Genomic DNA, 15,170 nt, shown 5'->3' with positions numbered 1-15,170 from the left:
GGACACATATTCATAAAAGAAACTCTAATAAAGCTCAAAGTACCACTGATAGCTCTAGAATAAAAAGAAGGAGATACACCCAAGAGGAGTAGGTAGAAGGAAATAATCAAACACAGACCTGAAATTAACCAAGTAGAACTCAAAAGAACTATACAAAGAATCAACAAAACCAAAAGCTTGTTCTTTGAGAAAATCAAGAATATACATAAATCCTTAGCTTTACTACCCAAAGCGTACAGAGATAGTATTCAATTACCAAAATAATGAATGAAAGGGGAGACATAACAACTGAAATGAGGAAATTAAAGAAATCATCAAATCCTATAACGAAAGGCTATATTTAAGAAAACTTGAAAATCTTGACAATTTTCTAGATAGATACCAGGTACCATATTTAAATCAGGACCAGATGAATGATCTGAACAGGCCCAACACTCCCAAAGAAATAGAAGCAGGAAAAAAAAACAAAAAAACAAAATAAAACAAACAAAAAAGCCCAAGACTACGTGGGATTCAGGCAGAATTCTGTCAGACTTTCATAGAAGACCTAATACCAATAGTCTCCAAATTATTCCACAAAAATAGGAATAGAAGAAACATTGCCCAAATCAACTTTGAAGTCACAATTACTCTCATACCTAAGTGAAAAACAGAGCATACAAAAAGAGAAATTTAGACCAATTTCCTTCATGAACATCAATGAATGTCCTGAATAAAATTCTGGCAAACCAAATCCAAAAACACATTAAAATGAACATTTACTATGATCAAGTATGTTTTAACCCAGGAACGCTGGGATGGTTCAATATATAGAAATCCATCAACTTCAACCATTATAAAAACACACTCAAAAAAAATAAATAAATAAACACAGGACTATCTCATTAGATACTGAGAAAACATTTGACAAATTTCAACACCCCTTCATGTTAAAAGTTGTAAAGATCAGAAAATTAAGGTTTATAGATTAAAACAGTAAAAGCATTATACAACAAACCAGTAGCCAACATCAAACTAAGTGGTAAGAAATTTGAAGCAATCCCACTAAAATTAGGGATAAAAAAAGACTGTCCTAACTCATCCTACCTATTCAATATGGTACTGAAAGTCCTAGCCAGAGGAATTAGAGAGCAAAAGGAAGTCAATGGGATAGAAATTGGAAAGGAGGAAGTCAAAATATCAATATTTGCAGATGGTATGATAATATACATAAGTGACTCCAAAAAGTGTCACCAGAGAATTACTGCAGATGATTAGGATCTTCAACATATTGGCTAGGTTTCACATTAACTGAAGCAAATCAGTAGCCATCCTTTACTCAAATGATAAACAGGCTAAGAGAGAAATTAGTGGTTCAACAGCCTTCACAATAGTCACAAATAATATAAGAAGGATGTTTGCAGCTAACCATCAGACTGAATATGAGGACCCCAATGAAGAAACTAGAAGAAGGACTGAAGAAGCTGAAAGTGTCTGCAACACCATGGAAATAACAAAATTATCAACTAAGCAAACCCACCACAGTTCCCAGGGACTAAAACACTAACCAATGAGTTTGCCTGGAGTGTCACTTGGCTCCAGGTGCATATGCAGCAGACAATAGCATTCTTTGGCTTCAATGGGAGGAGAGGCCTTTGGTCCAGCAAAGGCTCTTTTTACCAGTTTGGGGAAATGCCAAGGTGTTGAGGTAGGACATGGTGGTTGGGAGAGGGAGCATCTTCATAGAGGTAATGGGACAGATTGGGACAAAGTGGATAACATCTGAAATGTAAACAGAGAGAATATCCAATAAAATAAAAAGAAACAATCTAAACCTGTGACAACCTCTGTAAAAATTGCTCAGGTTGCTACAATTTCTGCAAATAGAGACAAGGCATTAGGGACATCATTTCTGATGCAATGAAAAAGGTTGAAAAACAGGGTGTCATCACAGTGAATGATGATCTAGAAATTCTTAAAGGCATGAAGTTTGGTAGAAGATATATTTTTCTGTATTTAATTAACACTTCAAAAGGTCAAAAATGTGAATTCTAAGAGGCCTATGTTTTATTGAATGAAAAGAAAATTTCCAGTGTTCAGTTCATTGTACCTGCTCTTAAAATTGCCAATGCTCTTTGGAAGCTCTTGCTCATCATCACCGAAAATGTTGATGGAGAAGCTCTAAGCACACTGGTTTTGAACAGGCTAAAAGTTAGTCTTCATGTTGTATCAGTCAAAGCTCCAAGGTTTGGGAACAGTAGGAAGAACCACCTTAAAGATATGGCTATTGCTACTGGTGGTGAGGTGTTTGGAGAAGAGGGATTGGATCTAAATCTTGAAGACGTTCAAGTTCATGACTTAGGAAAAGTTGGAGAAGTCATTGTCACAAAAGATGGTGCCATGCTTTTGAAAGGAAAAGGTGACAAAACTCACCTTGAAAAACTATTCAAGAAATTACTGAGCAGCTAGACATCATAACTAGTGAATATGAAAAGAAAAAGCTGAACGAGCAACTTGCTAAACTTTTATATGGAGTAGCTTTGTTGAAGGTTGGAGGAACAAGTGATATTCAAGTAAATGTGAAAAAAGACAGTTACAGATACTCTCAGTACTATAAGAGCAGCTGTTGAGGAAAGCATTGTTCTAGTAGGGGGCTGTGCTCTACTTTGGTGCAACCCAGCCTTTGATTCATTAAAGCCTGCCAATGAAGATTATAAAATAGGTATAGAAATTATTAAAACAGCACTTAAAACTCCTGCTTAGAAATGACAATTTCTAAGAATGGAGATCTTGAAGGGTCTTTGATAGTTGAGAAAATTCTTCAGAGTTCCTAAGAAGTTGGTTATGATGCCATGCTTGGAGATTTTGTTAACATGGTTTAAAAGGGAGTCATTGATCCAACAAAGACTGTAAGAACTGCTTTACTGAATGCTGCTGGGGTGGCCTCCTTGCTAACTACAGCCGAAGCTATAGTGATGGAAATTCCTAAAGAAGAAAAGGACCCTGGAATGGGTGCAATGGAAGGAATGGGAGGAGTTTGAGACATGGCATCTTCTAACTCTGAGAATAGTGCTTTGCCCTTATCAATGAATTGTGACAGGAAGCTCAAGGCAGGCTCCTCACCAAGAACTTTAGTGAAGTCACGTGAAGAAAATGACTGAAGACAAGGCTGGCTGATCACTGTAACCATCAGGTACTGGTTTCATTTAACAATATATAATGATTTACTGCTGTCATTGTTCATGCCTACAGATATTTATTTTGTATTTTTGAATAAAGACATTTGTACATTCCTGATGCTGGGCACAAGAGAGATTCACTGGTATCCTGCTTTCAGCTTAAATCACTGAGGCATCTCTACTGTTCTGTCAGCATCAGGACTGTTGCGCTGTCACCAGGTGAGAAGATAAGAAGCAGCCTATCTGTGGAGGGCTGGAATGATTGTGTACAAAGTAGAGAAGTATCCAATTATGTGAAAACTTTTGCGTAATAAATTTTGTTTCAAGTTAAAAAAGAACATACCACAATGAATTTATGCAGTATAACATTTCAGCAGAGTCTCTTGATGTGCAGCTTAAATATAAACCTACTTGCTTAATTTCAAATATTGCAAATTGAAATTCTGTAACTCTTGTTAAAATGGTGAGGGGGAAATAGCAGTCTCAAATTTAAAACAATGCATTTAGATTTAGCTTTAAAAATCTCCATCATATATGCTGTTATAAAAATTTGATTGATAACATATATGTGTGTATATATGCATATGTATATAAGCTTATCAAAAGCATAGAATAGAGTAATGAATTATTAAGAACTTAACAGGAAATTGAGGGGGATCTCAGAAAATGGAAAGAACTCCCTTGCTCATGGATTGGAAAGATCAACATTTTAAAAATGGCCATCCTACCAAAAGCAATCTACAGATTCAACACAATCCCCATCAAAATTCCATCACAGTTCTTCATGGAATTGGAAAGATCAATGTGCAATTTCATATGGAACAACAAAAGACCCAGAATAACGAAATCCATTCTCAACAACAAGAAAATATCTGTGGGAAACACTATCCCTGACCTCAAGCTATATTACAAGGCAATTGTGCTGAAAACTGCATGGTACTGGTACAAAAATAGGCATGTGGATCAATGGAATAGAATATAAGATCCAGAAATGATCCCTCATGTATATGGTCACCTGATTTTTGACAAAAGAGCCGTAAACATTCAATTGAAAAAGGACAGCCTATTCAACAAATGGTGCTGGTCCAACTGGCACTCAGCATGCAAAAGAATGAAAATAGACCCTTTCTTATCTCCTTGTACAAAGATCAAGTGTAAGTGGATCAAAGATCTCCACATTAAACCAGATACACTGAAACTATTAGATGAGAAAGTAGGGAAAACTTTAGAACATATAGGCACAGGAGAAAATTTTCTGAACAAAATACCAATGGCTCAAGCTCTAAGGTCAAAGATTAACAAATGGGACTTAATGAGATTGCAAAGTTTCTGTAAGGCTAAGGAAATTGTCAAGAAAACAAAACGGCAGCCAACAGAATGGGAAAAGATATTTACCAACTCCACATCAGATAGAGGCCTAATATCTAAGGTATACAAAAAACTCAAAAAGCTAGACACCAGAGAATCAAATAACACTATTAAAAATGGAGTACAGAACTAAATAAAACGTTCTCAGTTGAGGAATATCGAATGGCTGAGAAATATCTGAGGAAGTGCTCGACATCCTTAGCAATCAGGGAAATGCAAATCAAAACAACCCTGAGATTCCACCTCACACCAGTCAGATTGGCCAAGATACAAAACTCCGATGACAACAGATGCTGGTGAGGTTGCTGAGAAAGAGGAACACTTCTCCACTGTTGGTGGGGTTGCAAACTAATACAACCACTCTGTAAATCAGTCTGGTGATACCTTAGAAAATTGGACATAATACTACCTGAAGACCCAGCTATTCCACTTCTGGGCATATACCCCAGAGACACCTTAGAACACAACAAAGATATATGCACCACAATGCTCATAGCAGCTCTATTTATAATAGCCAGAAACTGGAAAGAACCCAGATGCCCTTCAGAAGATGAATGAATACAAAAATTGTGGTACATTTACACAATGGAATACTACTCAGCCACCAGAAACAATGACTTGACCAAATTCTTAAGAAAATGGCTGCATCTAGAGAATATCAATCTGAGTGAGATAACCCAGTCACAAAAGAACAGACATAAAATGCAGTCACTGATAGTGGGATGCTAACCCCAGAGGCTCGCACTGCCCCAGAAACAACTCACAGACTGTAGGAAGTTCAATAAATAAAGAAAACAAAACAAAACCAAAAAATCTTTACACAACAAGAAAACTTTGACTATTCCCATGTTACATTTTGTTTTGCATGTACTTTGTGCTCATTGTAACTATTGGGTTTTCGATGCATACAGTCAAACCTTTAAAAAGATCAAGTACTGACTATTCATATAGATTTATGTAAAAATTATTTTAAAGTCTGAAAAAAAGTACTGACAAAAATGTATTGTATAATTTTACGCAAAAAATGCTTGAAATCTGTACATTTATCTTTGTTTTGTAAAATAAAGATGTTAAAAAAAAGAACTTAACAGTTATATTCAAGTCAATCACTATGGACTTTCACATTATTCAAATGTAAAAGGAAAAAAAACTCTCAATGATTCTCTTTTATATTTGAAAAAACTATGAATATTGCTGGCTTCTCTCACAGATACTGTTAGAAAAGAAAGAATCCTTTTTTAAAATTGATATCAGAAATAAGAAATTCTGAGAAACTATGCTGATGTAATTTGCATCATGTAAATGACAACTAGGAGTAAACTTTAAAAAAAAATGAACTAAACTCATTTAACTAATGAGGATACTGATGGTTTTCAGAATCTGCTTCCTAGAAGGTTAAATGGCTGCTAACACTGAATTCAGATTTTTCTCAATTATAACTTATCTCTAAATTAATGTTATAATTATTCATTCTCATGTGCTAAACAGTATTTATTCCATATACTGTTAGCCTCTTAGTTTATGTTTACTTACACTAAAATCAATAAAATTTAGTGAAATGTTTTGTTTTCCTTAAATAAAACTACCTTTTCTAATACAATAAATTTCTCATTATATTTCACATGACTTTTATTCTTTATTCTAAAAAAAATATGTTTGGGATAGTCACTTAAATGATTAACCATCCAGTTAGCATTTGAGTCAACTCTAGATTGTAGTAGCCCTATATTGATAAAAATTGGACCAGACTTTGTGGATTTTAGCATCTTTTGAATGTTTATGTAGAACATTCTTAGGCAGCAATTAAAATAATTAAGGAGGGCGAAAAAATCTTTAGCATGCAACAAAGATTTCTGCAAAATGTTAATTTCTGTCAAATAAGTGAATCTATGCACAGATGCCTCCTGACAGAGGCTGTGATTTCGAAATGCTTTGCATGCCAAATAACTTGTTTATCCCTTCAATGTTTGCCAAGTTTACTGTCAATTTACAAATAATTTCCATTTTGCTGTTTATTCCACTGCCTTTTGATGGATATGTCTTCCAGACTCTTATCTAGCATGTAGACAAACTAATTAATATTTTCCCTTCAGGCAAATATTTTTTCTTAGATCTAAATGTGGGTTAGATTCTTATTAGTTTCCATATGCTTTGTTCTGTCAATCTTGTATGTTTCTGAGTTGCTAAAAATGTGCTTAGGTGGATGTCAACATCTATGCCTATAGTATACATGCATGGACACATAGGAGCAAAAGAGATATGGAAAGAGAGTCCAAAAGAGGAAGAGACTGAGAAAGAGAGAGAGACAGAGAAATAGTGAGAAAGAGATGGAGACAAATAGAATATTTATTTAGTCTATACATAGAGACATATAGTGCATATATAATTGTAAGAAGTCTCTGTGATAATAATTATATTTGCTAAATCCATTTCAAAGTAAATTTACCATACATAAAATTGTCTGTTTGTTCTCTACTCTATTGGACTTCACTTTGTTTGAATACTGATATATCTAAAATTCAGAAAAAAAATAAAGATCCTCACAGAAATAAGGATAAAAATTGCATACTATTTCTTAATATCCACATGTTTTTGTACATTGTTCAAGATAAATGTGAGAAATGAATCAGGGCCAAACTTATTAGGTATAAATAGAAATACATTTTGAAGAAATCCAAAGACATTTAGCCAACTTTGAGATGATAAAATAGCACTTTTGTTATTGATTACATTTTCTATGAGTAAAATGCTACAAGATTTTAGATAGTTGTCATTTTCATATCTATGTCTGAGGGTGGTATAACATATATACCTATGATAAATTTTTAATGATCAAAGTGTCTGAGCAAGAATTTTCAGACAAATCTTTATTCTACACATTCTTTGTTCCTCAAAATATGACGTCTAAGGCCTGAAAGATGTCTTAGAGATTCCAAGCACTGACTATTGTTTGACATGACCCAGGTTTGAATCCTAGTACACACACAGTGTGGCACACAACAAACTATACCTTCAACTCCAGTAGATCTGACTCCTTCTTATGGCATCCATGGGCACCCGACATAAGTATGGTAGGAAGACTTATATACAAAATACTCATGCATATAAAAATAGGAAAAAGTCTCTGTCCAGTCTATATAAACACGGGAAATATTACTACTTCTGCTCTGGTTGTTTTAGAACACTGTACATGTAGACTAGATTATTAGAGAAGAAATACTATCTCTTCATAGAAAACTTATAAAATCATAATGATCTGAAAATCATTATGAAACTTTCCCAAATACAATTGCCAATTATTCTGGATCGAAATCCAAAGAATCTGGAATATTTATCTTTTAACAGCTGTATAAATTATCAATATTTTGTAGGATTTGAATAATTTTCTCACCCACATAACAGGAAAAAATTATACCTCTGTAGACTTTTTATGGAAAATAGTGAAAAATACATGAGTAACTGGTAATCTGTATATAAACATGTAGTGTTTTACATTCTCCAGTTGGTAATTCCTAAGTTTCTATATTGATTCTAACTATCTAATAAGAAAAAAATACATATATTGTTTGACTAATATGTAGTATTTACAAGGTTTGGCATGGCATGAACTCTACAGACTGAGTCACACATTTTTCATGTAATCTATCAGAATTGTAAAATTTAAATACAGTTTCTGCATTGAAATGAAGCAGTGTCAAAGTTGCATCAAGAGTGCAAGACAGAAATAAAAGAAAAGTAAATAAAAATATGAACACATAAGTATTTTCTAAGTGATCATTTTAAATAGGTTATATTGTCATACTGAAAAACATGATAAGTCAGGCAATAAGACTAATGATAAAATTCTGGACCAAAATAATTTCTTCTAAAACAAATGAATAAGGAGTAAATATGTTCTTTTGTACATTTTATGTTTGTTAATAATTTACTGTGTGAGAGAACAAGATGCATCTATAGCCCCATAAAAGCTGTTTATCCAATGTTTCAGATGTTCTCTCTTTTCTTAACGTTTATTTTTTGTAAACTGGATATTCTCTATATGTACATTTCAGGTGTTATCTCCTTCACCCAGTCTCCTTCCCCCTCCCCTTGCCATTGTCTTCATGAGGGTGCTCCCTCTCCCAACCATTCTCTCTCAAAGGAGCCTTTGCTGGGCCAAAGACACTCCTTTCATTGGTGTCAGAAAACACTATCCTCTGCTGCACATGCACCTGGGGCCATGGTTCTTTCCATGCAAACTCATTGGTTGGTGTTTTATTCCCTGGGAGCTGTGGTGTTCTGTTAGTTTATTTTTTTTTTCTTCCCACGGGGTGTCAGACACTTTCAGAAGTTCTCAACCATTTTCCCAATTAAAATTATATGACAGTCTACACCCACAACATACCATTTTCTGTGACTGTACTCAAATCTATACAATTACAAAGTGTACTATGTTTCTATATTCTTTCAGTCTTAGTTAGCAAACACCTTATGATAAGAACTAATGAGAAAACACATTCATAGATTTAAAATAGGTCAATTTTATTCAATTACTTTATATTTACTTGGAATTTAATTTATCTAGTACTTCAATTGAGTATTATTACCCCTATTATAGAGAAAATAGAATTAAGGAGGAAACATATCATACTTCAAGAAGTCACACTTCACTAAGAACTAGAATGATTCAGAGGAAATATCACTTTACTACACTGCATTTCATATTTAGAAATCTTTAAATACCCAAGAAAACTAATCCATGGATTGGTTTTTCTTTTTCTTTGGGAAATCCTTCATATGCTTCTTGAACATATTTTCAGATACCTTGGCTGTCATTTTTGCTTGATTATGACCTCTTTAAGAGATAAGCATTGACAAATTCCGGGTTGTACCCTGTATTACATGTACTGTCTGCTCATTGTAAAAAAAAAAAAAAATCTTTACACACCAAGAAAACTTTGACTATTTCCAGGTTGCATCTTGTTTTACATGTACTTTATGCTCATTGTTACTGGTGGGATCTGTATCACACTATTAAACCTTAAAAAAAAAGTACTGACAAAAATGTATTGTATAATTTTATGCAAAAAATGCTTAAAATCTGTACATTTATCTTTGTTTTGTAAAATAAACTTGTTAAAAAAATAAAAACATTAACTTTTGAAGGTAAAACATAAAAAAATCAAGTACTGACAAAAATGAATTCATATAAGTTTATGTAAAAATGCTTAAAATCTGTACATTTATCTTTGTTTTTTTTTTAAATAAAGTTGTTCAATAAAAAAAGAGATAAGCAAAATATCATTTACATTTTAATCCATGACAGAATCATCTGGTACTTAAAAATCTTTGTATAAATGTGTTATCAAATAAAGAATGGCTGAATAAAGTGAAGGATTCAGTTAAAAAGTAGGAGGAAGTTCTCAGCCTATGTGAATATTAGCACATTTACAAATATTTTAACCTATTAAATTCTTAATAGTGTGGTATACTATAGACTAATGTTAATAGTACATTTAAATATCTGTATATTAAGAATATTTATTTTTTTTGTTCATCTTTGCCATTTTTTTCTGGGTTAAAATAAAATCTCAGAGTTGTTTTGATTTAGGTTTCTATAACTAATAGAGATGAGATAAATTTTGATATATTTCTTAGCCATATTTTTATCATATATGTGTGTTTAATAATGATAATTTAAAAATCAGTGGATCTAAAGAGCAGATAGGTGTGTATAGGAGTGTTTGGAGGGGGAAAGAGAAGTGGTATATTATATATAGTGTATTTTAAGAATATATACAATTTTAGATTTAAGTCAGTGAAAATATTAATTTAAAATGCTCATTATGACTTTCTTCATGTTACTTCATCACAAAAAACTGGGGTATTCTGCTTTTCTAATTTATAGAAAGAAAAATATGAAAGAATAAATTTTAATTTCAAAGTTTAAAAGTGCAACTCCCAGAAGACAATGATATAAGTAACTAAATGCTTAAAATTCAATTTTAAGTAGTATATTTAGAAAAAAAATGATAACCAAATCAAGTCTGTAGTTCCAGAAAAACAAAATAAACTGTCACTTAACAAATGAGAGAATTTAACTATCCACATATTTCTACCTGTTGAAAGGACATCATCCTACCTGTTGGAAGTAGTTCTTCAATATGAATCAATACAGTATCTATATGTATTTAATCGCATACTTCTAAGATATATCAAATACTTTCTAAACCTCTAATTCTGTCTGAAAGATATTTAATCCTTATTTATTTTATATAAAGAATACAAGATAAAATATTTTACCTAGATTCTAGCATAATAGCTAAAAAATGCTGTTAAGTGTAGGATAATTTTATAAGGTAATGACTAGTAGCTGTTTCTAGTCCCACAAAGAACAAAAGCTAATCTTGTAGTGTACAATGAATGTGCCACATTTACACATTGGAGTATTATCCTACTATTAAAAATAATGACTCCATGAAATTTGCAGGCAAATGAATGAAACTAAGAATATATCCTGAGTGAGGTAATCAATTCAAAAACAAAGAAAAAAAAAAAACAAAAAATAAACCCAACAAAACAACATGGTATGTACTCACTGATAAGTGGATATTTGGAAAAAAAGCTATGAATACTCACAATGCAACTCACAGATCATACAAAGCTCAAAAGGCCAATGAAAATGTGGTTGTTTCAGTCTTTCTTAAAAGTAGGAACAAAGAAAAATAATAGGAGGTAAGTGGAGGGATCTCGGAGTGAGAGAGGAGGGGGAAGAGGCAGATGAAGGTATTGGAAGGTATTGGAAGGGATAGGACACAAGTAAAGAGGGTCAGGAAATCGAATAAAAATATGTAGCGGTGGGGGATGAGGAACTGTGGGTAGCCATTAGAAAGTACCAGATGCTAGGAAAGCAAGTGATTCCAGGACCTAAGAGGGAGGACATTATCCAAAATACACAACAATGGGAGATAGAAATACACAACAATGGGAGAGAGAAACTATAGAGACCATATCCAGTAGATTGTCATGGCCCCCAGTTGAAGAATGAGGGTACCCACCTGTCTAATGGTAATGTAGGGACATAAAAGTTCACAGAAACTGAAGGAAAGGACATCTAGAGACTGTCCCATCTAGAGATCCATCCCATCTGCAGACACCAAAACTAGACACTATTGCTAATGCCAAGAAGTGCTTGCAGACTGGAGTATGGTAAAGCTGTCCTCTGAGAGGCTCTGCCAGCACTGGAAACATGCAGATGAAGATAATCCCAGGCAACCATCAGGCTGATCCAGGAGACCCCAATGGAGGAGTTAGTGAAAGGATTGAAGCAGCTGATGATATTGCAACCCCCTAAGATTATCAAATAATCTGAACACCCAGAGCTCCCAGAAATTATACCATCAACCAAAAAGTATGCATGAGGGATCAATGACTCCAGCTCCCTATGTAGCAGAGAGCAACCTTATCTGATATCAATGAGAGGGGAGGCCCTTATTCCTGTGGAGGTTTGATGCTCTGGAAAAGAGGGATGCTAGAAAGGTGAGGAGGTAGTGGGTGGGTGGTCGGAAGAGCACCCTCTTAGAGGCAAGGGGGGGATGGGAAGGGGGAGAATATTTGAAATTTAAATTATTAAAATAACTAATAAAATACAATTTTATTAAAGAAAAATGAAATTATAATTACAGAGTGGCATGTTTCCTGATGAAACTTAAACATCTACTTCATTTTGATTAACTCTTCCCTACTTCTCCTATCCTCACAGCATCCATTTTTCTGCACTATCCCTTTGCAGTGAACATTATACCTTAACCTTAGAGGCTGATGTTCTATTGTCTTCTACATCCTCATCTACCAAGGCTCAGTGTCACGCCCCACCTCGACCAGCAAGGAAGACATTGCCCGGTGAAGATCTCCAGCCAAAATATTATACAATGGCTTTAATTCATAATTTGGTAATTCTAAGTAACACTTAATCCAATTGATATCTCCCAGTAATTTCTGAAAATCATTAAGCGTTTTAAGATTATCTTTTCTTATCTCCACCTTTTGGGGAATGACAGCATATGGATTCACTCCTGCTCCCATGTAATTTACTAGATCGCCCTTTTGGACTTTCTCAGGGGCAATAAACAAACCTTTGTCTTCTAATAATTTTACTAATTCTCCATATGCGGTATCTAGCAGGCCTTCATCCTTAACAGTTAACAGAATGTCATCCATATAATGAACACATCTCAAAGCAGGGAATTTGCTTTTTAGCGGGGCAATGGCATTGCCCACTAATGGTTGACACACTGTAGGGCTGTGGGCCATACCTTGAGGGAGGACCAGTCATTCATACCTCTGATCTGGCTCCTCATGGTTACATGATGGGACAGTGAAAGCAAACCTCCAGAAAAATTGGATGAAACTGAGAAGTTCCCATCCTACATCTTTTACTTTCGGTTTGCAGCTGCAGTGAGAGCCCTTTCACTTTCGGTTTGCTCCTGTTGCCAACTTCCTTGCTCACTACCCGAGCCCTTACTGCCACTTTTCTCCATTGTCCCACCTTACCCTGGGAACTTTATTGCCACTTTTCTCCTCGGTCCTTATTGTCCCACCTTACCTTGGGAACTTTTCAGCACGGCCCTGACTGCAAGAAGTTCTGATCTTGAGCGAAGATTCCCAGGTTCCTGCACCAGTTGTTGCGCCCAACCTCGACCAGCAAGGAAGACACGACCTGGGGAAGATCTTCAAGCAGTTTATTCAGGATCCTTGAACAAGCTTCTGCTTCTGTTTCTGACTTGGTCTCTGCTCCCGGGGGGAGGGAAGGGAGAAGGCTAAATACTCTAGACTGGGAAACCATAAGCTGCCACTTGGGCAATGCAGATAGGTTGTAACCATGCAGAAGTTAAGGAGCCAGGCAAGTGCGTCCAAATAAGGAGTTGTTTATCACACAGGGAGTGCTCACCATCTGGAAGGCAGAGGGCAGAGGTCGATGCCATCTTTGGGGCGCAGCACAGCTCAGCTCCCTACAGCTCAGTAGTTATTATCTATCCCATGGGTCCACTTTTACTTTCCTGTTTGTTGCCTACTTATACTCACATGAAGATTCATATTTTTGACAATAAGCATTTAGGATTCAAATATGGGAGAGAAGATATAGTATGTTTCTTTCTGTCTTTCACTTTAGTATTTCCAAGATCCATATGGGTTGTTACTTTTTTAAATTTCTTTTCTTTTACATCTTATTGAAATTCCATTGTGTATACATACCACATTATAGCTATCCACTCTCCTTTTGAAAAAATCACCATTCTCTTGTTATAGAAAGAAAAGAGATGAATATGTGCATGCATGCATGCATATGTGGAGTGAACAGTACTCTGAGTATGTGCTCAGGAGTTGTACTACTGTATTATATGGTAGTTCTAATTTTGCTGTTTGAGAAGTTTCCATACTAATCTCCGTGGTGGCTATATGACTTTTCATTCTCATAGACATTAAATAAGGTTTCTCATATGCACACCAGCATTCTTTATCACTTGTGTCCTTTGAGATAGATAGTAATTTTGACTGAGTTGGGATGGAATATAGAAGAAGCTTTAATTCACATTTCATTGAGGTGTCTTAAACGTATTTATTTGCAATTTACATTTCTGTCTCTGAGAACTCACAGTTTATGTCATTACTCTATTCATGGCTTGGCAGTTTGGGATTTGTGATGTTCAGTTTTATCAGTTCTTCCAAAATGCTAGTGTTAACTCTTTGTCTCAAATCTAGCTGGCAAATATTTTCTCCTATTCCTGTATGTTATCTGTTCAAACTATTGACCATCTGTCCCATGGAGAAGCTCTTTAAAAAATATGAGGTGTGTTTATTGTGCTACCACTCTTCTATTCTAATATTTTATTCATCTATTTATATTAGGGAACCATTACACCTATGTTTCCTTTTTGCAATTTCAGTGTTTCAAGTTTAAGAGAAGATCTACAATTCAGTTGTTACTAATCATTGTGAAAAGTGAGGGGTGTGTATTCATACTCTTTGTATTCATATCAGTTTTTATAGTATCATTTGATGAAAAGGTCGTCTTATTTACAGAGAATAACTTTCTGTCAAAAATAGATATCAATGGAAGTATTGGTTTATTTCTGGCTCCTGTATTATATTCTCTTAGTCCAAATGACAGTTTTTACAGTGGCTCTGCAGTATAGTTTTATGTGAGGAAATATATCACTTTCTTTATTCATTCAATTTTGAGTTGCTTGGACAATCCATTATCTTTTGTTTTTTCATATGTTAGGAATATTTTTGGCCTGTGAAGAATCATTGAAATTTTTATGAGATTTCATTGAAGCTGTAAATTATCTTTAGTAGTAAAGCCATGTTACCAATGTCAATTAAGTAGCATTCAAGGTCTTTATAATATCTATAAATTCCTAACTTTTAATGATTAAAGTTTTCATTATATAACTTTTTATCTCATTTCTTAGGTTTTATTATTTGGTTTGCAGGTTTTCAAAGCTATTGTGAATGGGATTTTCTCAAAATTTATTTATCATCATGTTGATTACTGGTATATGTAGGCACTATTAATTTTTGAATGTTGAGACAGGAATACATTGAAAAGTCACTTAAATATTTTTCTACTACAAGAAAACAATTTTCTAGTATTACCTATTT

The 15,170-nt window shown here is 34.3% G+C and overlaps 1 pseudogene across 1 annotated transcript; it reads left to right on the top strand.

The window, feature by feature from the left end:
- Positions 1 to 1,618: 1,618 nt before the first annotated feature.
- Positions 1,619 to 3,020, top strand: LOC308414965 (60 kDa heat shock protein, mitochondrial-like; annotated as a pseudogene). The gene is made up of 2 exons: positions 1,619 to 1,687; positions 1,802 to 3,020. The product of its transcript is annotated as a 60 kDa heat shock protein, mitochondrial-like (transcript).
- Positions 3,021 to 15,170: the final 12,150 nt, after the last annotated feature.

This window comes from Micromys minutus (genome assembly GCF_963924665.1).
Source record: "Micromys minutus genome assembly, chromosome: X".
Classification (NCBI taxonomy): Eukaryota; Metazoa; Chordata; class Mammalia; order Rodentia; family Muridae; genus Micromys; species Micromys minutus.
Note: the sequence above shows the minus strand (reverse complement) of the source record. Positions and strands in the feature narration are given on the sequence as shown.